Source organism: Lissotriton helveticus, chromosome 1_1 (assembly GCF_964261635.1).
Source record: "Lissotriton helveticus chromosome 1_1, aLisHel1.1, whole genome shotgun sequence".
NCBI lineage: Eukaryota > Metazoa > Chordata > Amphibia > Caudata > Salamandridae > Lissotriton > Lissotriton helveticus.
The window spans coordinates 1,775,859,999-1,775,887,197 of NC_136057.1; positions in this window are offsets into that span (position 1 = coordinate 1,775,859,999).

Consider the following 27,199-nt stretch of genomic DNA (forward strand, 5'->3'; position numbering starts at 1 on the left):
TCTATACAGCAATACCTCAGTGATTAGGTGTGAGTCAAATCTGGATTTTTCTGTGCATATAACTGAATCTGGATGTTTTATTTCCAATCAGCATAGTCGGTATATCGTTTTACCTCAATGTTATATCTCATTACAGTTTGGTCTAAATCTTTGTATGTACATTAAAGTTGGTTCTATGTTTCTATAAAATCGACAGGTTTTTCCAATGTTAAAATCAGCTTTCCTCATTTTGATATAATGTCCATTTATTTACATACTTTGTATATATGAACATTACTTCATTGTGTGTGTCTGGATTTTACACCTGAGTTTCTCATTATCTTGTAAACACAAAAAAACTTTTCAGACACTCACCCCCAGTCACAGATCTGGTTTGAACCCATCATCATTCTTTAGCTCACTTCGCCACCTCCGTTCGGACCCAGCCATATGCAAATTAGTATTAACCCTATTCCTCATGGGAATAGTCCAGCCCGAACTGACAAGTCAGGCCTTCCCTTGACCGGAAATAGCATCCTGGGACCGGTTTCAGGGTAACAACCCTCATCAGCCAGGCTAGCTTGAATCCAGTTGCAAAATGAGCAAGGGACCCACGTCTGGGCATACCCTGCCAACTTAGGGTGAACAAAGCAAACACAAGGAGACAATGGATGGAGCACTGAAATTTCTCACCCTCTGACCACCAGTCACAGATCTGGGTTAAATCGATCATCGTTCTTTAGCTCACTTCACCACCCTAGTTCAGACCCAACCATATGCAAATCAGTCTTGACCCTATTCCTCAAAGGAATAGTCCAGCCCGAACTGCTAAACCAGGTCTTCCCTGGTCCAGAAATAAGCCTCCTGGAGCCGGTTCTGAGGTAACACCCCTCATCATCCAGGCTAGCTTGAATCCAGTGGCAAAGTGAGCAAGGGACCAATGTCTGTTTATACCCTATCAACTTACGGTGAACAAAGAAAACACAAGGAGATGATGGACGTAGCGCTGAAACTTTTCAGACCCTCCTGTCACTCCTGTCTATCATTGTACCTGGAAGCTTTAATGTGTATGTGTTTTTCTACATGAATGTTCTACCGCAATATATTTGTATCCACATACTTTATTTTACCTTTCTAGGATCTGGCTACCTGGTTTCTTTAAATTGATATTTGAATAGTTTATTTGTTCATTGTTGTATATGGGGGTATACTTACATCTGTTCTCCATCTTTAAATTGGTATTTGAATAGTTTATTTGTTTATTGTTGTATATGGGGGTATACTTACATCTGTTCTCCATAATTTAAGTGTGTATCATTATACTACCATTATATATTTCATTACACGACAGAATTAATTTGTATATGTGTATCATATGTAAAATATTTTTTTTATTTAAACATTAAAGTGAGTTTTTTAAATGGTTGGTCCTGAAAACTTTGTTTTAATGCAATGGTTTTTGGATAGTTGATCAGCTTATAATTTTGCCACTGCAAATGTATCTGTATACTTACATTTTCCATTATGTGTCCAGAAAGTCTCTTCTAGTTTGTATTTGGATGTTTATTTTCATCAGATGGTATCTATATATCTATTTTCTATTGCAATATTTTGTGAATGCTTTATCTATTATTCTGTGGTAGCTGCATTTTTATATAGGAATCATAGCTAAAGTGTTTTGGATGTATCATTGTGTCTGGATGATTTATTTTTTTCTAATGTACATACGGTACTTGTGTTAAGTTCTACCTCAATAATAAATGTCACAATAGTTGGATGTTTGCCATAACATTTTGCATAACAATATAAAGTTTTCTTGAAATTTTGCACTAGACTGCTTTATTTAAATCTGATACTTTCTTTCTTACTTATTTGTACATGTGTATATTATATTGTTATGAGTGTATTTGGATTTGTCACCCACGTATCATAATAGTTGGAATTCTTTTTTCTATTGGTTGATTATTTCTGAATGTTAAGTCTCATGCTGTGGTCTTTAAATTAATTATTTCTATTTGGTAGGATGCAGATTCTGAATTTCTTTACAGTGATGTTTGGAATCCTCATGTATCTAATTTTCTACCTGGAAGATTAAGAATAATAAGCTTTGATTAAGACTTTGTTTCATTATGGCTGTGTCTGGATTTTATGCCTGTGGAACATAAGCTCTTAAGCTTTACTGTCTGTTTGGTTTTGTATCTTGAAGTTTTACAGCAATATTTTATTAATATCTGAGTACTATATTTATAATCTGTAATGTTTGATTTTTTTAATTCTCTCAGTGAAACCTGGAGTATTTATCAATTTCATATTCAAATCTAGATATTCTATTTTAATACTATTTAGATACTTTAACTGTTATCCAGTACATCTGTAGGTTGTACTTTCAAACATCTGCATCACAATTGTGTATATAGTTATTATGTATTGTATCTTAGATTAATAAATTGTGTTTGGTATTCTGAAGGGCTGCATCTGCCTGTTTTGAGGATAGATTATTTGTGCATTGATTACTCCCTCCACAATTTGAATCATCTGAGAGATATCTGGTTTCATCCCTTAGCTAACAATTATCTGAAACCTTTAAACTGTATTTGGTTTTATTTATGGATGATTTAATTCAATACAGTTATATCACAATACTTATTTGCACCGTGGTAATATCTGGATGCCTATTTCTTCTTTACATTTGAATCTGAATATGTTAACATGTGTATCTCTGTATTTGGAGAGTGTATTTACTTCCACTCTAGAAAGTTCAATTGTCTACCACTATGATTCAGTAGTGTATGTATCTTATTACATTTGTGTATGTGAATCATACGTAGATTTATTTTTCATTAACACCTTAAAAAGATACTGTGAACTCTTGGATATGGCAACTTTAGTTCAATGTAATGCTTTATGTCTAGCTTACAATCATGCTTTTTGTCATTGCAAATATATCTGGATGTGTAAATTGAGTATTATTGTGTCAAACTGAATTTTTATGTGTGTTGTTTGTATCTCAATGTTTTACCTAATTTTATTAGCATCCTTTACCTGTGTAATACTGCTTTAGCATGTGTAAGCTTTATCCCCATACAGTGGCAGCTGGAGTTTATGTACGTGCCAAATCTGGGCTGTTGTGTATGTATACCTAAATCTGAATGCCTTATTTCCAGTCAACATACTTTGTATATTATTGTACCTCAATGGTATATATCTTTATAGTTCAGTCTAAATATTTGTGTGTATATCTTAAGTTGATTCTAGGCTTCATTAAATTCAACACTTTTTTTAATGTGGAACCTTGGTTTTACCATTGGAAATATATATATGGATGTTTAATTTGAATATTACTGACTCTAACAGCTCTGTTGTATGGGTGTTGTTTATATGTGGATTATTTCCTTCATTATATATGTCAGTAGTTATTAACTCAGAAAGTTCAGAGTTCAGGAATCACTTTATTCAATTAGTCTCAAACCAATCATAAACGTTCAGACATACATAATTACAAATGATCATTAAAACCCTTAAAACAAGATTAATAATTCATTACAACCCAATGTACAATTTTCTTGTCTTAAGAAAAAAACATAAGAGGCACAACACTAATATACTACATGATCAAACAGCAGTCATGGAAAAAACAGATTTAAGATTGTTTTTTTGCTTAATTGGAAATGCTTAATTAAAAATGATCATTAAAACCATTAAAACACAATTCATAATTTGTTACAAACCAATGTGCAATTTCTTTGTCTTAAGAGAGAGACATAAAAAGGATGCAGCACTGTAACATACTATATGATCACGAAATCAAATATAGATCTATATTTGGCACTCCACTTAGTAATTCTAGTAGTCCAAAATGTACTGGATGATGTCATCAACCTATGGTTGTATGTTCTAACTAAATTATTAAAGCCGAATTAAACGGAAAACTAATAACACTGTCTACAAAGTATACAAAAGTCCCAAGACGTCCAAAGATTTAGTTAGTTGGTTTTATTCTTATAAATTTCTCCCGGCAAGAAGTCAGCCAAGATGTGTTTCGTCTATCCATAGACTTTTTCAAGGCGATAAATATAGAGATTTTGTGTACGCACATTAGGCCTAATTTGTCAATAGCACCTTTAGTAGTAGGTGTATTGAACTGCAATAGCACCCCACCTAAATCTTATATATAAATTTTCTAATGCACACGTGACTGACTTGTTTAGCATATTTGTTACTCATTGATTGTGCGGTAATCTCCCTTGTACGGACCACTACTACCAATCTAATACTACATTATCAGGCAGCATTCATAGAAAAAGCAGTCCTAGACAGCATTGTTTAAAGTTATATTTTCGGATTATTCGGAGTATGAATCTTTTTCGATGTTCAGAATAAAATTTACAAAAAAAGAAAATGTGCAAATCAGTTTTGATAGAAACACGGGCAAGGTGGTAGTGCTTGGATGGAATAGCTGTCAGATGGAAAGCCCGTCAGGCAAGGGATAAGACTTAGACGAAACCTAGCTAAAATTAATCTTGCTGGATGGAAGCCAATAAGCCTTTGCAACTACAAGTCAACGCGGTGCACAGGGATTCAGTTCCTGCGGCTCTGATGAGGGATACTGGGCTCAAACTGGGTGAGAGGACAGGGCATGCCTCAAGGGATGTGAAGAACCATTACCTGTGTTGGTGAGCCTTTCGGAGTCAGTGGGAGCTCAGGATCAGCAGACCGGTCAGCTTAGTTGTAGTGCCTACAGATACAGGACAGTAACTCCTTCCCTTCAAGGGAGATTTCCTCAGGTGTCTTGGATGCCCACAGGGCTTGGAAGGTTTCCTATATGGAGAACAGGCATGGACGTTGTAACATACGAGCAGAGCAAAGAGATCAGGAGTAGAGGCATGGACGTTGCAGCAGACGAGCAGGGCAAAGAGATCATGAGCAGCAGGAGTCTTCCCGGTTGCAGCCTTTATGCCCAGAGCGAAGTCCAGAGTGCCCAGATGGTCGAAGTGAAGTGGTGTCTGAATTGTATCATGTCCCGCGACAAATATAGGAACCCACTTTCAGGTAAGCCCTTAACCCCATCCATGCTCATGACAAGCTCAGCTTGTCATGCAGCACAGTGCTCGTGTGCTCATGACGAGCTGAGCTCGTTTTGACCACACCCATTTTCATTGCTGTCCAGCACAGCAGGGAGAAGGACTCAAACAGCCAAGAGGTTAAGTACCATAAGGAAACGGTTGGGACGGTTCGGGGTTCCCTGCCAGGGGAGGGGTTGGACAGTGGGGAGGATTCTCCCATGTCCTTTGTCCAGTTTCACACCAGAGCGGGAGCCAACGGCTCCCTGAGCTGGTTTGAATTGGATTATGCAAGGAGGACACCAAATATGCCCTTTGAGCAGACTGAGTGGTGCTGGCAAGCACTTCCACCCAGCCCCAATACACTAAACCCTGTCTGGGAGGTGGTCACACCTCCGTGTGACAGGTTACCTATTGTTGTGCCTCCCCTGCGCGACCTTGGCTCAGCAGCAGGAGGGCAGAATCGTGTCTATGGTTGGCAGCACTTTCCACACCAAAAGGAGAAGGAAGCAATAAAATCTAAATGTCTCTGTGGCACGTGCTGTGATTGTTAATACTGCCCTTACTCACACTAATAGTGTGATATGCTTCATCATAGGGCTTCTACCAAACACCCCAGCACAGCCCACGCATGGAGTGGTGCAAAGGTGACTGGGAACATCAGAAGTAAAAGTGCAGTGTGGTTTTGGTTAAAACTAACTCGGAGATACCACTGTGCCTAAAACTTTATTCCTAGGCCCTCCGGCCAGGGAAAAAAATGTGAAGGATGGGGATGATTGGGAGATATAATGTGCTCCTTACACCCATCCTTACTGCCCGGTGGTAAACATGTTTCGGCCGTGTGTCTGTGCCCCTCTATAGGGGTCATGCCGGCCTTCTTCAGGACTCTTCCGGTCCCAGGGAAACTGTTCAATACTCCTACCTCTACTCAAGATAAGAGGGTTAAGACCCCTACTTCTGCAACCAAGGGAATTCCTCGAAGAAAATCGTGGATCTTACTGAAACGAACAGGGGAATAAGAGACATGCCAGAGAGAGACATTAGAAGCAATAATCACCCTCATGCTTCTAATTTTATATGTATCAGAATACATACACAATCAAGTGAATTCCATTAACTCATTCAATCCACCAATGACCCGGGAAAAATGCCCAGACACAACTCATATCCATAATCTATGGAGAAAAAAGGTTTCTTTAACCAACCATTCGTACATGTTCTCCGCTAACACCATGCTCTGTAAATGAATGCTCCACCTACTACAACAGGAGGAGTATAGTGTTTCCTTACTGACCGAGTTTCACACTAAGTAGTGTTTGAAATTGCTGTAAGCAAGGAGAGACCCCCTATAGTCACACTCTACGGAAGAAAAGGGAAAACGTAGTAGTTGTTAATAATCATAAAGCATCCTGGAGTATTCCAGAATAACAGCAGCAATTATCTGTGTCGTGCCCACCACGCACCTGAACTGGAGAGGTACCTGTTGACCATTGAGCTGCCACCATCTGCTCAGGTAAACATACGCTGTCTGTAGTGTCCAAAAACCTTTGTAGAAAAGGTTAAGACACACTCAGATAGAGTCAGGGCCCGTGTAAGGCAATGTGGGTTGTGAGCCAATGATTACTACATATCTAATTAAAGCCCCTAACAACTTTTGCCTCACTGTGTATGTATTATAAGAATAGAACAGCTCAACGTCCTTGTGCTGTAAGACGCAATCAAGTCAAATAGTCTGCAAGAGTGCTCGTGCCTTGCTAGGCTACTGCTACGTACTAAGGTAGACACCCATTAGATGTGATGTCAAAATCTCTGCATCACCGCTACAGCCCTCTTAGGTTCAGAGTTCAGACATGTAAAGGGAAGTGTTGATTGTGAGCAAATCATTATTACATTTTTAAACACAGCCCCTAAAACAAACCGATGTTGCTGCATTGTGTTTGTATTTAAAAACAGAAATGTAAACAGCACCTCGTGCTGCAAGGTGCGATCACGTAAAACAAACAACAGTCCACAGTCTGTGCCACCTAAAGACTGCCCCCGACGTGCCCCCCTCTCTCCTTATTATTCCAAGGGTGGTGTTTCTCCTGTAAGCTGCTCGCCTCCTCCCGCATGTAGGCTCATTGTGGAGACGAGAGACAGTCTTCATTTTATTGCTGTTCCCAGAGCAGGAAAGTTCCGGTTATGTGAGGCGTGTAGGCCGCGCAGTGATGTGATAACAACGCACACCAGCCAGCTCATGATAGAGGCAGAGACGTACCTTCTGACACCCGCGTGCCCGTTGTCATAGTTACCTCCAAACAGTGAGCAGGCGGAGGCTCGCCCATAACAGCTAATACTGAATGCGAGTTGAGGACAATATCGAAGGGTCCCTTGTAGCCTCATTTTGCCTGCTCAGGGGACATTGCTATAGGTGTGTAGTTTGACCAACGACCTAGGGGCTGGCAGCGGGGTAGGTCTTATCGCTTAGACCACAGGAGGCACAAGGCACCGACTATTGCGGCGCCGGCAAGACCTTTCTATCCCTGTTGAGGCACCCCTCACCAAAATGGGAGGTGTCTTTAGAATGACTGCATGATTGTGTGACATGCAGTGACAACTGATTGGTAACACTTCATTAGAAGCACCATTCAGTGTAGATTTTTCCTTTCACTTGCACTGTTTTTATACACATCACGGTTCTGAAGAATTGCCACGGTATATTGTTAACCACTAGGGCAAGAAACATGTTCACCCAGAGAGTAGAGCAGTCTAGCAACTGACTATCCCGCACCGAGGGAACTGCCACTCCGCTTTGTTTTTACCAAGGTGGATTACCAACCAGAATAAATATATCTACTTGGACTATCTAACCTTTTTTAATCATCCACGCACTCACTGCACCACTTGACCATCTACACTACGACGGGCCACACACCCCCACTTCATCATGCGGCTAAGGAACAAAAGATCTCCGATAAAGAGCCCCTTCGCGGGTGCCCGTTGGACATTGCAGCGCAAGTCCAACGAGGAGCAGGTCCAAATGATGAAGCATGACACCTAGCTTGCTGGGTGTGTGAGGACCCTAGTTCCGCAAAAGCGGGATCCCCTATCCCTCTTTCTCCGCCCTACTTCTCCTTTTATTCCCCTTACAGCCCAACCACCCACCACTAATTCTGTTAGGTGGATGACCACATTCAAAGAGGAACAGCTCCAAACTTGTTTGTTGAGCATCAAAAAAGATTATCTCACAATAATACATGTAAAAGACTAAATCCATAATGGTATTCTAAATGCACACAGTAATTGTGCGTGTATAACAATGGAAGTAGCAGGCAATATTAGCAACACTCCATGAGGTGTTATTCACCTCCTAGGAATGTATGAGAACAGGGGAGGAGGGTGTTGTGGGGGTTTCGTTTGAGGGGGTGGGAAGTTGTACAAAGGCGCACAATCACAGCCTATTCCCCACCATAAGAGGACACCAAAACAGTGATTGATTTCGCAGAGCAAAGACCTGTATATGATATTCCAAAGACACAATGATTCAGCGATCAGAGAACTGGCACCTATCTGTTCAGGGCATGCCACAGAATATCATCATTCCGGCCAACAAGGTGACTTTTCAGGTGATAGACGCATATCTGTTCTCTCAATAGGAGTGACCTTGTCCTATCCCAGATAGAGGGGTTCATGATGGGTTTCTGAATGACTGTCCAAGTCAGGTCATCAATGGAATGGCTTTTCTCAAGGTAATGTGCAGTCAGTTTGGTATTGGACTTCAAGCACCGTATTGTGCTGCGATGTTCTATAATGTGTGTCTTAACCTTCTTGCCGGTCATGCCCACATACTGCATGCGGCACAGACACGTGATGAGATAGACAACACAGTCAGAATTACAATTGGTCTGTGACCTCTGTTCCCCCGGATAGGTGAGTCCAACATCGATCGATTTGGTATTACTCGTCAAGTTGCATACATTGCATGATCCGCAAAGTGAGTGACCCTGAAGGGGGGGTAGATGATCTGGTGCTGCTACTTTGTTGGGGAGTGATAGGTCTGGTATGGACCAAAAGATCTTTTAAATTGGCGCTCCTTTTGAAGGAGCACAAGGGTTTTTCAATTTTCATGCCATTTGAGTTTTATATGCCCCAATGCTTCAGGACCACCTGTTTCATTTGGTGGGAGGCTATACTGAACGTAGTGCCACACAGTGGTTTATCTGTAGCGGGCCTATTTGATTTCTCCAATAGATTGTCCCTGTTGGCATTTGTAGCTCTTTTTCTGGCTATTGCAATAGTACGTACTGGATATCCCCTCTGTGTGAGTTTATTGGAGAGAAGCGTAGCTTCCGCTTTGAAAGTGGAAGAATTGCCCCACTGGCAGGTTGTCCCTGAGGGATTTGTGGTGAAAGCTATCATAAGCCAATAGTACATTCTTATCCGTGGGCTTGTGATACACTCTAGTATAGAGTTTACCTTCCTCAGGTTCAATCATAAGGTCCAAGAAGGGAAGCCTTGTCTTGGTGGCTGTCGATGTAAAATGAAGCAGGGGGTTCCTGTGATTCAACCAGTGAAGGAACCGGGTGACCAACTGTTCATCACCATTTCAAATCAGCAGGACATCATCGATATAGCAATGCCACAGTCTCTCCAAGGGCAATGTGAGTCATAGATTTCAATCTTCTCAAAGGCACCCACGTACAGACCCGCCAGGCTCGGGGCAAAGGTGCTGCCCATCGAGGACCCGTGGGTCTGCAAGTATAGGGCGCCCTCATACTCGAAGAAATTCCTCGTAAGGGCTATCTCAGCCAGGTTCAAGATGAAGGCTTGCGGTGTCTGGTACCACTACTCTTCTTCAAACAGGATATCCTCCAGGACTCTGGTTGGCAGCAGCCATGTTGTGGTGTCTGGGTCTAAAAGACTGGTACCGGGATCACTGAGAGCCTAGCGTAGGGCCTTTACAGTGCTTGGAATCGGATATGATTCCAACATGCTTGAAACCAAACATGACAGGGTTTGCTACAGCCAGTTTTGAGATGGTCATCGCGTAATAACGCAGTGACCCTCTATATGTCATATGGTTGTCTCACTTAAAACCCAGGAGAATGGACTCTGAAGGCTGTAGGGGTGTCCTGCTCATGCATGGGCACCCTCGCACTTAGAACCCGAGCACCCTGCCTTCAGGATTGAAAAGGGCTGCTGTAGGTGTGACTTATAGGTTTTTAGTGCAGTGGCCCTAGATATAGGGAACCTATATCTGTCGTAAGTGTTGTTAGCACCAGCTTACACAGGCTGCAATGGCAGGCCTGTAGTGACAGTTTGAATGGTCTCCCATAGGTAGCATAATACATTCTATGGGGGGGGGCCTGGGGTATCTATGCCCTGGGTACCTTAGTATCATATTCCAGGGACTTAAAAGGGTACCCCAGTATCCAATCTGGGATGTACCTAAGTATTTACCATAACAATTTAAGGGAGAAAGCAGAGAGACTGTGGTCCTGAGAAGCAGGAACACAGCATAACACCAGGCAAAAAGTGGGGGTAACCATAAAAGCAGATCCTACTTTCCTACAGTATTATAATTGATTCCTGCCATGACTCCGGCGGGCCCACGATGGCTATCACATTAAAATCATCTGGACCTCACAGATCAGGATATTCTGAAAAGAAATCTATTGGGGTTCCAAGTGGGCCTGATGCCTTATTACTTATGCACTGGGATAGGGCTTCCCTAATCTCGCAGAGATTAAAAGTCAGGATACAGTTGGGAGATGCCCTGATATATTTTGGCAGTGAGTGAGTTGCCTCACTGTTACCTTCAAATATTTTTGTAAAGTGGACCACCCATCATTCCTCTTCCACATGACGCTCTAGATTAGTATCTAGGGATGACTTTAAAAAGGGGGTGTTAATTACTGCTCTAAAGTCCCTAGAATTGTTAGAGTTGGAGGCACGATATAGTTGTTCCCAGGCTTGTCCTTTAGTGTATTAGCCTAATCATCCTTGCGGTTTTCTATTGTTGGCGGGCGAGCCTGACTTTAATCATGTCTCTTGGGATTCTCTTGAAAGGTAGGTGAATGTTAGATAAGGCTTTTATGCAATGTTGATCAAACCATACTTAGCCCCTTTTGTTTCGCACTATGCACATTTTTGTTAGGTTATTCTTTATATCCTGCAGGATTGACTCAAACGCAGTCATAACATTAAAGGGTACACAGTTTGTGTCCAGGGAAAATCATGATTTCATTGTACCTGCTTGCTACCACCCATGGAATAAGTTCGTCTTTATTGATTTTCCCCCACTTCAATACAATCCCATTTTTCCTTGATAAAACAGATGTTACTCATGTGGTTTGGCTAGCGTATATCCCTTCCCAGAACATAGAACAAGATATACCTGCGGGATCACTAAAAACGGAAAATTCAGGTTGATTGTCTCTAAGTTATCTTTTTATAGATGCTGACACTAATAGGATGTTAATAGAGGAGCCATTGTTGCTGGAGCCAAAGAAGTTTTGGAGCTGGCCAGTAGATTCAGAGAAAGGATTCATTATCTCTAAATCTCTTGCCATAATAATTCTATGAAGTATGTCCCCATGCAGGTTATACATGAAATGGGGAACGCCTGCACCATCCTCATCCGTTAGACCACATACCATATTCAAAGAAAAATGACAACTATGCACATTAAAATCACCCATCCATAAAATGCTAGGCATGTTCTTGCACTTATCAATTAAAACCTTAATTTTCCCTTCGAGTAGCTGTGCAGTCTTAGACATCTCACCTCCAAAGTTATTGCCATAATATTTTATTACAAGTGTAGAATTAGCATCTGGGCCTTTAAGATGTAACATATTGTAACATGGGGAAATATTATGGGAGAATAAAACTTTGAGTCTCAAAGAATTTTTAATAGTGTCAAAATACCACTCCTTGCTCGCCCTGAATTTAAGGCAATTGTAGGGCTATTGAACATTCAGTAACCATTTAGATGGATGGGACCTGTTTCCCAGCTCTCTTGCAAGCAGATTACATCAAACGTAGTTAAATAATGTTTCCACTCCATTGTATGTCAGTCACAAGCTTCTAAATCTGTGAGTACTGTAAAAGGATTGCTAGTTTGTATGGAGATGATACCATGTATCATATGGAGTTGGGTGTCCATTAAATAAGAGACACTGTCTGAGTCCCTGAATTCCCTTGGCCTAAATGGTTGAATTACAGGTTTATAGCAGTAACCTTACAGCAGGGCAAACATCTGGGATACTGATGTTGGAGCTTTGGGCAGTGATTTTAGGGGCTTCTGAGCCATAAAAGGTAATTTAAAAGTTAGAACAACACAGTCCCCCAGATTGATTCATCAGATTTTCCCACCCTTTTCGCAATTAGAATATTAAAGTGTCCCCCCATGGATCATCTCTATGCTTGTTAATCCAGTGGCGAGCTTTAAGGATCAGTTGGTCAGTTGTTTTTTGGGGGTATTTTTCAGGTGAGGGGTATTAGTCAAAATAATAACATAAGGGCAAGCTGGTGGTGGTGGTAAGTCCAATCTAGACCCCTCAAGTTTATAGCGCTTGTTGGTTAAAGCATCATTCATCATTGGGCATATATTAGGCTGCCTCAAGTTCCATGGAGGGATCAGCCTTGTTGCATCTGCCATTCTCTGTATGGGGCATAATAGCGGAAGCAAGATGCGATCGAGTATGGTCAGTCAAAGGAGTCGGTGGCAGTATAATTTGGGCTCCGTGACCTACAGATGTGGGGTACCTCAACCTAATACACTTATTTTGAACCTTACACGGATTTAATGTACCAGAGGCGGGTATGGATGAGTTTTTTAATGTGCTTTGTAAAGTGGCAGGCCCTTATTTATCTCCCAGGGATGAAAGGGGAATTTTGGCTGCTTGCTCTGTGAGTGTAGATTCAAAAGAATCCAGACGTTGGTAGATTGGAAGCAATAGAGACGCAACTTTTTTGAAAAGCTCTTCCCAGTTTGGGAACCATGATGATATGTCAGCTGGCAGAGATAGGTCATCTAATGCCAGCAATATTGTCTTCGCCTTAACAGTGTTGCCGGGGGAGGTTTAAGTGAGACCCCTTTTCTTTTTGTGTGCAGTGTCCCGTGTGGGAGCAGGGTTTTGTATTTGCCTTGGAGACGAAGTGGGAATGGAAGAAAAATGGGAGGAGTAACTCTGATATTTCCATTTTGAGTTATTAAGGGGTGCACTTTGGGACTCACAGATGGTGATGGCCCCTATATCATCTTCTTCTGGGCCCATGAAATTCTCCTTTGAGTATGGGCAATTTCTTTATCTATGACTGTAGTTGCTTTTGCAAGGAACTAATCTAATGAAACCTCTGCAGGTACGTTGGTTGTCTTCTTATTGCTTATCCATGGCAATTGCCCTTTTTAAGATGTCAGAGGGGGCCCCAGCCCACCATCCTCTGGGCTCAAACGGGTGTGAACAGGCTCACCCTTGGCCCAGGCACGGTCTACGTGCGTCCCATACCACAGGGCTGCGATGTTAGTTTTATGCGCCTCTGGGCGTTTCGATGATGCTGGGAGACCTGGGAATCTGAGAGACGTGGTCCTCCCCCGGACCAGTCTCTCTGGATGGTGCAGGCAAGCTTCTGTGGTCTGCAACAGCCGCATGGGTTTGATGTTAGTTTTATGAACCTCCAAGTGCGTCGATAATGCTGGGAGACCGGGAGGTCTGGGAGACGTGGTCTTTTACCGGCCAGGTCTCTCTGGATGGGGCTGGTGAGCTTCAGCAGCTATTACCGCTTTCCTACTGCTGTAGCATGCGGACGCTTAATCTCTTTGCAGCGATAGCTGAAGTTTTCAGTTTGTGTCAAATATGGACTGTTCTCTACATATAATTGAATCTAGATGCTTTATTTCCAACCAACATACTCCATATATCATTTTACCTTAATGAAATATCTCATTACAGTTTGATCTAAATATTTGTATGTGCAGCATAAGTTGATTCTGTGTTTCATTAAAATCGACTGTTTTAAAAAATATGTAAACCTACTTTTTAATTTCATTATAATGCTTTGCTGCCAATTTATTTATGTACTTTGTATACATAAACATTATATCATTTAGTATGTACCTCTGTATAATTTAATTTGGATAATTTATGGTCTAGGTGCTGTAATCTTCTGGATGTATGGTACAATACTGTGATATTTATTGTTCTTGTTTGTCTCTTTTATTATATAAATTCAGATTTTCTTGACAGTGGTATTTGGATTCTTTATGTATCTACCTTTCTATCTGGCAGATTTAGTTACGTGCAATCTAGATTTGTCGATTGTGTATCTGCAAATCAAAGGCTGTATTTTATTACTCTATCTCAGGTGTGTTTTCGATGTAAATTGCTTCAAGGATATTTAATTGTGATCTAGAAATTTTATTGTAAGGGTTATACTTGACTGCCTTACTATATTACAGGTCTTTATGAAGAGATAATATATTTATCTTCATGTCTCAGAAAATGTTTTCAATGTAGATCTATCTGGATACTTTTCTTGTGTATCATATGATTTGAAGCTTTATTAGATACTTGTTTTGTATCTGTATTTTTTACATCAACATTTTGTACATCTGAATACTTTATTTCTACTTTGTAGCATCTGGATGCTTTATTTCATACAGTAAACTTTAGTCTTTATGGCTTCATTATTGACTATAGACAATTTCCGAACAGGCTATACTAATACTTTAAATATGTTGCCATGCATATCTGGATGTTTTACTTTATCGTAAGTGTATCTCAATTACATATACTTGTAGTATATTTCGGCACCTTAGTATATTCTATTGTATTTGTTATTCTGATTGGTTGAGTCTTACTGCATCAAGGATAATTTATTTCTGCATATTTTATGTCCTATCGAGCTAGAATCATTACAGAGGCATCTGGATTTTTCTCCTAGCACTGTACCTGGACGTTTTAATGCGTATGTGTTTTGGCATAAGAATTCTCTACATCACTATATTCATATACGGATACTTCAATTCACCTTTCTGTATCTAATTGCCTAGTTTCTTTACACTGGTATCTGAGTGGTGTACTTACATCTGTTCTACATATTGTAATTGTGTACATTATACTTCAATGATGTATTTCATTACACTTGAGTATAAATTTGTATATGCGTATCATGTGAATTTTTCATTAAATCTTAAAGTAGGTATAATAAATAGTTGGTCCTAACACTTTATTTCAATACAATGCTTTTTGTCTAGTTCATCAGCATACCTTTTGTCATTGCAAAGGTACCAGGATAATTACATTGTCTATTATTGTGTCTAGAGACTATTTTGTATGTTTTGTTTGTATGTGGAAAATTGTCTTCTTAAATTAATATATGTTTCTCTCATTTCTAATATTATAGCGTGTGGTTGCTTTATCTGTTTACACTGATAGCTGGATGTGTAAGTACATGTCACAGCTAGGGGTTAAGTATGTATTATTGTATTCAGGAACTCTATTTGGTCAGTCCACATTTTGTTATTGAATGTCTTTGTACTTCAACAATATATTTCCTTACAGTTTTGTGTAACATTTGTATGAGCATCATATGTAGATGCTTTGTTTAAGTTAGAGTGTTTTTGAAAGTTTGAACTGTATTGATTTATTTCAATGTAACTCTTAGAAGCTAATGTATATATCATTGTATGTGTATATTGTATAATTCTGAGTGTACCTGGATTTTTCACACATGTATCATATTTAGATACATTACTTTTCCTTTGTTGGTTGTTTCTTTATATGTTAATTCAATACTGTGATATCTAAGGACCAGATGTGCAACCCTTTTTTGCAAACACAAATGGGAGATCGGCCTGTTTGCAACCAAAAAAAAGGTTCCAGGTATGTACAAATGCTATTTTACGAGTCACTGACTCGCAAAATAGCGTTTCCGACTCTCGCTATTAAGAAGGGGCGTCCCTTCCTAATAGCGAGTCACCATGCCAGGTACTGTTGTTTTGTGCCGCGAATTTACATTTTCAAAATACTTGCAGTTTATGACCTACTTCAAGGAGGTGGTAAACCACTAGCACACGGGAAGGGTTCCCCAGAACAACGTGTGTCTGTCTGCTGGGGGGTGAATTTGGCCCCTAGCAGACAGACACACGATGTTCTGCTGTTGTCCTTTCCTTATCACTCACCTGTGGCACACACTTCTCACGCGGCTGCGCATTTGTCCAACCAGATGTCCCTACAATCTTAGGTCCTGAAGAGACCCTATATTGCACAGAGGGTCGAAACGTCGTTGACAAAGAAACTAAAGCAAACCATTAAACTAGCGCATATCATTGTACATAGTTGCGGTCTACTCTGTATATATTTCAAAATGGTTGACTTTATAATGCTTTAGGAAACCAATCACAATTGTCACAAATATGTCACCCATGTTTTAGATTCCAGTTTCACTTGGGACACCGCGCACGATTTTTTGTATCTATTTCTGTATATATTTGAGAAACATTAAAAAATAACTCTGATTAAGTGAAACATAGGTGTATTTGGTCTTTTCTCCTTCTGGCATTACCTTAACCCTTCCCATTGTGATTGTGCACATTTTTACCAGTATAGGTTTTTGTACTATTCCACAGGAACCATTGTCTCTGATAATAATTTGACTACCCTGGTTCCATGTGAGTAGGGTCCCCTTGTCCCTAATTTTTCAATTATTGAAAAAGCAATCACAGACAAAGGTAGTCTGCTGATCCCTGCAGGCCACCATCCCTGTGAGTGCTGGCCATTCCCGAAGGGGTCGCAAATTGCTCTTGCCTTATGAATATTGATGAGGCATGCAATTTGCAACCCCATTGGGAATCGCAAACAGTGTTTGAGACACTGTTGTCCATTGCAATTAGCGAGTCGCAAATTGCGAGTCACAATTTGACGCGATTTGCAACTCGCTAAATGCAAGCGTTGTACATCTGGCCCTAAATTCTTTATTTCTGTTTCATTGCATGTGGATGTTGAATTTCTTGCCAATGAAATTGCAATTATTGATGTACCTACTTTTCTATCTGAAAGATGTAGTTAAATGCAATATAGATGTTTCTCCTCAGAGGATCATTACTTTGAAGTGATCGAGGGGCTTGTATGTCTCAGTGACCAGGACAGCCATGCTGGTGGGGACTTAGTCTCGAGTCATCCAAGCCAGACAGATCAAAGGGTAGAGACCAGACAAATTGGGATACACTGGTCCTCTAGGTTGGGGGTTGGGCAGAACACTAGGGGTCCTATTGCGATTATGGGTGAACTTTGTCCGTCTGCCACCGTACCGGGAATCGGGACTGTCTGCCAGAGGTGCGGCGGTCCCGCAGTAGCAATTAGGATGTGACCGCCACCCTTGGGGTCGCATCCTGTATGTTTAACATTGTGGCGGGTGGTGCTGTATTCAGCACCCGCCATAATGTTAAAAGGGCATGTTGTGCATTTGAATGCACAACGTGACAGGCACTGCATGGTGCCAGCCACCTTGTGCATGCAAATATCGGGGGTACCATGGGCCCCCCCAAGTGCAGCCACCCACCCCCCAGCCTCGGGGGGGCCCTCAGCGGGCCCCCAAAAGCATTCTCCAGATGCCTTTCCATGGTGGAGTCTCTGCCATGGAAAGGCATGAGACCACCATTATCGTAATATGGATGGCGGTGCCTTAAAGCACCGCCACCATTTTGCAGGTCTTTTTCGCCCGATAGGCAATTGGGCAGATTGCCTATCGGCGGAAAACTACCAGACGGTCTTTCCGTCTGCCTGGGTCCCCACAGCCATCGTAATATGGCGGGGGAAATGTTAGGCGGGCAGACGGAAATGGCGGGCAGATCGCCACCGCCATACAGGTGGTGGCAATCCGCCAACCATCCTAATGGGCCTCTAACAACCTTCTCCCATAAATAGCATTCTTTTAATGGGAACAGCAGTAAGAACCACTAAATCTTCTGGGCCAAATAGACTTCTCAAGTCTTTGCATGAGACATGCATGGTTGACCGATGGCAAAGTCGCAAACTACTGACAGGATGACGGAAGCAGTGAGCGCCAAGTGCAAAAACCAAAATCAGGCTCTGGAATGTACAGACTAAGTATGTCAAAGGAAGGCTGATTCAAATAACAGCTGAGATGAGGTGCTACACCCTACACATCCAGAGGGGTCAGCTAAAGTAGGTGGACCAGATCTGGCACAACAAAAACCACAACAGGAGAGACTTTGTATTATACTTTGGAAGGGACGATGACGAACATCACAAAGAAGTAGCCATCATCCTGCGCAAGCGGACAGAGAAATGCCTAATTCAATAGAAGACAGTCAACAAAAGACTCATCGCACCCATGGTAAAAGGCAGACACATCAACACCACCATTTTCCAGTGCTATGCTCCAACAAATAACGCAGAGGTAACAATCAAGGACATATTCTATCAACAGATGCAAGATGAGCTTAAAGCTGCACCGAACCACAACCTGAAGGTTTTGATGGGAGATGTGAATGCTAATCTGGAAAATGACAACATGAAAAATGACAGATCCGTGGGAAAGGTTGGGGAATGAACAATAGAAAAAAACTGTTGGAACTTTGCACCACAAGCGATCTGGTCACTGAAGGGACTCTTTTTCTCAATGTGAGATTAACAAACTAACTTGGTGCTTGACCAATGCAAAAGACAAAAACCAAATTGACCACCTGATAATAAGCTGCACCTGGAGACACTCACTGCAAGATGTCAGACTGAGGAGTGGAGCAGATGTCAGCAGCCATCACTATCTAGAGACAGCTCTTGTGAAGCTGAAGCACAAAAAAACAGAACGCAAAACATCAGAAGGGCAAGCCTTCAATGTGACCAAATTACAGGACCTCAAGAAGGCATTCATATTGTGATGATTCCACCATGATTTTTCACGTATGTATCAATATAGTTGGATAATTTCTTTTCTAATGGTGAGTTAGTCATGTGTTACGTACAGGGCCCATTGTGGTTTTTCCTTCCCTATGCTAATGGTGCACAACACAGCCCGCATTAGCTTTGAACATGTTAAAATATAAACATGCTTGCTTTTGTGCCATATTATATTTTCACACAGAACCTGCAGTTGTTTTCCCATTATGTTCTTTCCTGGGATTTAGTCTGAACAGCAGACTAGGTCAAACAAAAATGTCCCTTGTTATTTTCTTCTGGTCAGGCACTTGCACCTAGACACAACACAGAAATGCAGCTATTGTTTATGAACATGTGAACCTTCTCATATAGGTATGCACAGCAATGTAACACACAGAGAGAGACAGATATTTTCTGAGAGAAGACCACAGCTGTAAATGAGATGTAGAATGTCCATGCTGCATTGCTCATGGTATGACCGGTATGTAGTGCACATTTCGGGTCAATGGGGGAGGCGGCGGCATGGCCTGTGCGACCAGCTCTCATATCTCCAGCATCTCCAGTGAAGCCCATGAAGAACGAGAAAATGGAGGTTGAGAGAGGCGGCGCCGACTCTAAGTACTTGCAGTACAGCAGTGGTAGCATGCAGGTGAGAGGGCTACAGGCTCTGTGCCTTCCCCTGGTCTCCTTGTGCCCCCTGGCCCGCATACCTAAGTTGTGATATGTATAGGGGTCACCAATTTGTGATTTTGGTCTATGCCATAGTTTAATTGCCATCAGCTGGGAAAATTGCCTGGTTTCTCCAAGGTTCGGGCAGCTGCTTTCATTACTGGTAGAAAGAGCAAGGGAAAGAGAGTGAAGACAATGAAAATGAGCCTTATCTCTTGTCATTCCATTGCTCAGCCCTGAAGACACACGCAGAAAACGTCTTGTCAGTGCAGTCCGCAGTCTTTGACATAATTATTAGTGAGGCGGGGAAGGACCACCTCCATTTTCCTCATTAAAACTATGCAGACAAAGCATATTATAAGCAGGAAATATTTGTCCCTGAGGGAAAAAATCATTGCAAAAAGAGGACTCTTTTTGGGGGTAAATATGTGTATCTCTCATTAAACACTGCTTCCTGCCCCTTGCGTTTCACAATGCCGTCAATGCCCTTCAGCTCTTTGTTCACACAGTTCTCAGGGATTTTTGATACTTGAGGCAGAAACATCACAATGGTTGTTAAACAGAAATTGGCGGGGGGAAATATAGTGAAACCAACTCTAAAATAGAAACCGCCTGGGCAAGAATGTAGAACACATTAAGAATAGGGTGGCTGCTCAACTGGCCAATGACACTGCCGACTCCTCTGGACAGCAGGCGCTGGTCTGGGACGAGATTCGGCGGCTCTTCCTGGAGTCGGCCAAAATGCTCTGGCGCTCCTCCGTGGCCCGTATTTATGGCTGGGGTGACAAGAATGGTAAATTGATCCACAACCTGGTATCCTACCCTAGGGCCCATCGCATCATTCCAGAGATCCGAACGGTCAATGGGACCCACCAGGTGACCTCGTCGGCTATCGCGCAAACCTTTGCACACTACTACGCGGCCCTATATGCAGCACATCCTCCCAGAGTCTCCCTCACTGAATTGATGGCGGAATCTGGAACGTGCCTTCCATGTCTCCCCCGAGAAACCGCAGATACCCTGGACAGCCCTCTCACCCCGGAAGAAATTCATGGGACTATCACTTTGCTGCACTCCGGTAAGACGCCAGGACCCGATGGATTCCCCCAGGAATATTACTCTATGTTCCGTGATGACCTGGTTCCCCATCTGACGGAGCTTTTCTGCCAGGTGGTCGAAGACGGGTCCTTCCCGTCTGAATCCGGCGTGGCGACCATTGTGGTCATCCCGAAGACACAACCACCTTCCCTAGACTGCTCTGATTACCGCCCAATCTCTCTGATAAACACCGAAATTAAAATTTGCGCTACTGTGATAGCCAAATGACTCCGGCCCCTCCTGCAAGACCTGGTCCACCCTGACCAATGCGGGTTCATGCCGGCCAGGGGTACCCGCCATTGTATCCGTCGCCTCCACCTGGCGTTGGCCCACCGACATGGGCTATCCCCGTACTTGGTGCTTCTCCTCGTCGACTTTGAAAAGGCCTTTGACACGGTGGACTGGGGGTACTTAAGGAATGTTCTGGAGAGAAAGGGTTTCGGCCTTCCCTTCCGCCGCCTGGTCCAGGTTCTTTACAACAGCCCTAGAGCCTGTGTACTTGTCAGCGATGCGACTTCAGAACCATTCCCGATTCAGAGAGGCACCCGCCAGGGTTGCCCCCTCTCACCACTCCTATTTGCGCTGGTGATGGAGCCCCTGGCGGCATCAATCCGACAGGACTCCATTATCCAGGGCTGGGTGTGGGATCAGAGCCAGGTGGAGAAAATTGCTTTATACGCAGACGATGTTCTGCTCTACTTGGCTGACCCGGAACATTGTGGCCCTAGATCTCTAGCTGCCCTTTCTGAGTTTGAGCAGGTCTCGGATCTCCGTCTTAACCCGACGAAGTGTACCTTGGTTCCACTTCACCCCTCGCGGGCGTGCTTCGACTGACAGGCGGTGATCTCCCTCCGTAGGCAGTCATTCAAGTATCCGGGCATGTGGGTGACCCTCCTGCCGGAGCTGCAGTGGGCCCTCAATGTTGCCCCCCTGGTCACCCGGATGAAAACCGATCTTAAGAACTGGCAGTCCCTTCCCCTTAACCCGCTGGACAGGAGCGCCCTTTTCAAAATGATGATCCTTCCCCGCTTTCTTTACATTCTGCAGAACACCTCGGTCCACCTCCCGTGTAGCTGGTTTAGGGAACTGGACGGCACACTCACCCGGTTTCTCTGGGGGGGTGGGCGATCACGATTGTCCCTGCCCCATTGCCGGATTCCCCCCTTTGAGGGCGGCATGGGAGTCACCAACCTCCATTTTTACTACTTAGCAACAAGACTCATTGTGATCCATGATTGGTTTGCGGGCGACTGGCCTTGATTTGATTTGATTTGATTCAGATTTGTAAAGCGCGTACCTATCCAGGGGCGTCCCAGCGCTGATACTCGGCCTCCATGATCCAGAGGGGGGATAGTTTATGGGAAGAGCCAGGTTTTCAGTAGCCTGCGGAAGGCCAGTAGATTGGTTTCCCTTCGGATGGAGAGCGGAAGGGAATTCCATAGTTTAGGGGCATTATATGAAAAGAGACGTCCCCCTGAGCGTACTTTTCTTATTCTGGGGACGCTGGCCAAGTAGAGGGTGTCTGATCTCAGCTGTCTGTTGGATTTATGGGGTTTAATGAGAGGTCTCAGGATGGGGGGCCTCTGCTATGAAGTATTTTGTGTGAAATACAGAGGGTTTTAAAGGTAATGATTTCTTGAATTGGGAGCCAGTGCAGTGATTTGAGGGCAGGTTTGGCAGAGCACCTAGGTTTTGTCCCCGTGAGGAGCCTTGCGGCGGCGTTCTGGGCACATTGTAGTCTGTTGATGACCGATATTGGGACACCTAGGTACAGGGCATTTCCGTAGTCCAGTCTTGAGATAATTAGACCCTGCATTAGCAGTTTCCTGGACTGGAAGGGAATTAGGGGGTGGATTTTTTGTGCTGTCTGTATAAGGCCAAAGCATGTACCGGCGGTTTTTCTTGCTTGGACTTTAAAATTAAGGTCTTGGTCCAACCAGATGCCAAGGCTCTTAATTTCACTTTTGGGGAAGGGGGGAGACCCCATACAAAGTGGCCATGAGAGAGAGGGAGGAAGTTTGCGTGGGTCACCAAGTAGAAGGATCTCTGACTTCTCTCCTTTAAGTTTGAGGCGAGAGTCGCACATCCATTCTGAGACAAGTGGCCAGGTTATCCAGACATTTGGTCGACTGGTTTATGGAGACGACCAGTTGGGTGTCGTCAGCGTACATGACTACCTTTATGCCAAAAAGTGTCACTATATCTTCTAGGGGGGACATGTATACGTTAAAAAGTGTGGGGCTCAAGGAGGAGCCTTGGGGGACCCCACACTGAAGGGGGAAAACTCTGGAGTTGACAGCACCGTCGGCCACCTCGAAGGTTCTGTCTTCTAAGAAGGACTTGAGCCAGGTCAGGGCGGTACCAGAAATTACAGCCATGTTAAGACGGTGGATAAGGATGGCATGGTCCACCGTGTCGAACGCGGCACTCAGATCCAGGAGGATCACTGCCACTGAACCTCCTGCATCTAAGATGGTTCTTGCTTCTTCGATCACGGCCAGGAGTGCAGTATCCGTGCCCTGTCCTGGTCTGAACCCTGTCTGGGAATGACGAAGGAGGTTGTTGGCTTCTAAGAAGGAGGAGAGTTGGTGATTTACGATCTTTTCAGCCACTTTGCTAATGCCCGGGAGGAGTGAAATTGGTCTGAAGTTAGACAAGTCAGCGGGGTCAAGGTGAGGTTTTTTGAGTAACGCGCAAACTGTTGATTTTTTCCAGTTGGTGGGGACAATGCCTTGGGTGATAGACGCGTTGATTAGTTTGGTGAGGGGGCAGGACACCGTGGAGGCTACCAGTTTTAACTTGTTCATGGGGGCTGGGTCCGTAGGGGCTCCACTCTTCACAGTATGTAGAGTGGCCAGAAACAACTCCGTGGATACCGGGGAGAAGGCCTTGAGGTGAGGGGCCTGAGGGCACGGAGGGGAGGGCAAAGAGTCTGGGAGTGTGCTGTGGGTGGGGAGTGTTTTCAGAATATTGTTAATTTTGGAAGTGAAGAACTCGGCTAGCTGATTGCATCTGACGCCTGACGGATCCAATGTGGGCTGTGGTTCTGGGGCTTTTGTCAGCAGGCGGACAATGCGGTAAGTTTCTTTAGGGGAGTTTGCAGCGGCTAGTATTTTTCCTTCGAAAAAGGCCGCTTGAGTGTTTTTTATACATGTTTTATAGTCCTTCATAACTGACCTATATTCACTTTTACTCTTTGTAGCCCAGTCCTTTCTCCAAAGGCGTTTTGCATTTTTTTCTTAATTCGCGTAGCTCTGGTGTGTACCAGGGTGATTTAAAAGTTCCCTTCTTGCTGGGGAGTGGTTTATTGGGGAGGACTGAGTCTAGGGATTGCTCGATCCAAGTTCGGAGTTGGAGCTCCACCAGGGATGGATCTGAGTTGATATCAGGAGCAGTGGTTGCCAGTTCGTGTGACCAGGCTACCGTATCTAATTTTGGCCATGGGCGGGAAGGCGCCTGAGGGGGGGGTCTGTCCGAGGCTTCAGAGGAGATTTGAAGCTTGAAAGGGATTAGATGGTGGTCTGACCAGGGAAAGGGGAGGGGCTCGCCCACTAATAAATCGGGGATGTTCGTAAAGATGGGTCCAGCAAGTGACCCGTACAATGGGTCGGCTGATTAATTTTTAAGTGAAGGTTGAGAGAGGCTAAGTCTTCCTTGAGATCGTCCGCTGTTTTGTTTGCCAGGTCATCCAAGTGAATATTTAGGTCACCTAAGACGGTAAAGTAGGGAGATAGGCAGGCGAGGGAAGAGATGGTTTCCACTAAGGAATTGCAGAATTGACCTTGCTGCCCTGGCAGGCGATAAACAAGGATGTCTGAAAGTGTTTTTAAGGGGGATAGTTGGATGGAGAAGCAAACGTTTTCACAGTCCAGAATCGGGCTGTCCTTAAAATAGTGGGACAGGTTGTTTTTGAAAATAATCGCGACTCCACCCCCTATCCCGGATAATCTATCCTGGTGTTTAATTAGGTACCCAGGTGGCAGTGTTTGAACTATGCCTGGATCCAATGTTGTGTTGAGCCAGGTTTCAGTGAGGAAAAGTACCTCAAGGTGTGACTCCAACAGGAGCAGATTGATTTCTGCGCTGTGTTTAGGGAGGGACCTACAGTTAAGTAGGGCCATCTGGATCCAGTGCTTTTTGGGAGGGATGTGTAGCGTTAGCGTGTATGGACAGTGGGGGCAGCAAGTTTGTCGTTTTTCTGGGGTGATCGTATGAAGGCAAGGAGCAGGAGTGTAATTCCTAAGCTGAAGGAGGGTATCGTGGGAGTACCTGATTGGGAGTGGTGTTGATGTTGCAAAGCTCCAGGGCGCAGGGCTCGGTTGGGCGCGGACGGGCGCAGATGGGCTTGCCTTAGGCGCGCCCGCTGCGCTTGTCTGCTGCGCTTCCTGGTGGGTGTGGCCATTTGTACTGGGGATTGGCGGGAGGGGCAAGCACTAGTCTGCCGACCCACTCCTCGTCCAAGATGGCGACCCCTCACCTGACAGAAGCCCAAACTCGGCTGCGGCAGTGAGAGAGAAGCGCAGGGCACGTAGACTTAGACTTTGCACAGATTCAGGGCTTCCTATACGGCTCCCCGGGGCCACAGACCTTCCCCCAATCACCAGGACGGTGCTCATGGCTTGCCGCACTGCCCTTCGCCTGGTGACCTGGGACCGGAAGCTGACTAGACAAACGCCCCTATGGCATGGCACCTGGTTGGGAGAGGTCTCATCCCTGGAGGGTTTCCGCCTTTGGGACTTGGTGGGGATATCACTACTTGGAGACGTGTGGGTAGGGGACCACATGCGCTCTTTTTCTGATCTACAGCACAGGCACGCTCTCCTACACTCCCAGTTCTACAAATATATGCAACTCCGCCACGCCCTCCACATACACCTTCCGACACCCACCTCCCTCCCGAAGTTAGGTCCTCTAGAAGCCCAAGTCATGATGGGTAACCTGGGGAGGGGGGGGTGACCCGCATATACCGTGCCCTGGTAAATAACTGCCCCACATCCCTGGATCGGCTTAGGGAGCGATGGGAGGGGTGGGTGGGTCCTTTGAACGAAGCAGACTGGCGAGATGCCCTTATGACACCCAAAACCCTAACCACATCTTCAAAGCTACGCCTGGTCCAGCTTTACTACCTCCACACGGCATACCTCACTCCGGCGCTTCTCTTTCGAGCCGGCATGAGTGCCTCCCCGGCTTGTGCGCGCTGTGCTGGTACTCCAGCTGACTTCTATCACATGGTTTGGCTATGTCCGGCCTTAGATCCGTTCTGGGGGAGTGGAGCTTGAGCTCACACGGGCTTTGGGATGGGTGGTTCCCAACGACCCGAGACACTTGCTATTGGGAGTGTTCGATGGCCTGGATGGTTCCCGGGCCGACAAGCGCTTTCTGGGAACGGCGTTGGCAGTGGCGAAGTGGGACATAGCGGCTAGATGGTCCCAGGCTGAGGCACCGTTACTGCAGAAGTGGAAGAGGGGTGTGGACTGGTGCGGGGTGCAGGAGGAGTCCCTCTTTGAGGCTCGGGGATGCCCAGAGATGTTCAGCAAACTGTGGGGCAAATGGTTTGGCCTTATGCCATCTTGATGGGCCCTATCTCGCTATGTTAGTGTGTTATGAGGGTGCTATTTACTTACTCAGAAGGGACTAATATGATGTGTGTTGTCATCAGGGAGGGACAGGGGTTTTTAACTGTGATGTGTGACTTGTTGCCAATGAACTTACTTGTATCAAAAACTTCAATAACATTTTATTATCAAAAAAAGAATAGGGTGGCTGAGCAATAGCTCTGCCTGTACACAGATATTTTTCGATAACTCCACGGAATTCCGCAGAGTGAAACTCTGCACGCTCCGCCCATCCATACCAAAAAGTGCAAAGTGCCAACTGTGGTTATCTGATGGCGCTAGACCAGGACAATGTCACAAGTACAGGCTGACTGTGATGGAGCGCGTGCCAGCTTAAGGGACCAAGTTAGGCCAGATGAACAAAGTACCTTAAATCCTGGCTTAGAGCATTGTTAGATCCAATGCAGAGGATGCGTCACGCATCAGTGGTTCCAACAGGCTGCGATGCAAAGTCATGCATTGTTGTTGAGGATGCCGTCGACATAGGGCTTATGATGCAAAGTCTCAAAGACGAGTCACATAATGACTGGTTCCAAAGAAATTGTGGGGCTGACTATTCTGAATCCTGCATCATCATAAAGGACTCCGTTGACGAGGGGCTTGCAATGTGAAGGCTTGCATCAAGGGTGCGTCACGGAGCAGCAGTTCTGAGGAGACTGCGGTCCAAGATGCAAGTCCAGTCAATCTCACTCAGGCATGTGAGCAACAGGGTAGCAGAGTGGGAGGCCTTCTTACAACAAAGCAGCACAGCAGTCCTTCTTCTGAGTCTTTCACAGGTCCAGATGTGTACTGAATAGTTCGGTCTGAGTGTCCAAGTAGGAGAAGGTTTCACCTCCCAGAGGTGTTTGGGATTTCCCTCTCCCTATCCTGGCCCCAGATTCTCTGGCATCAC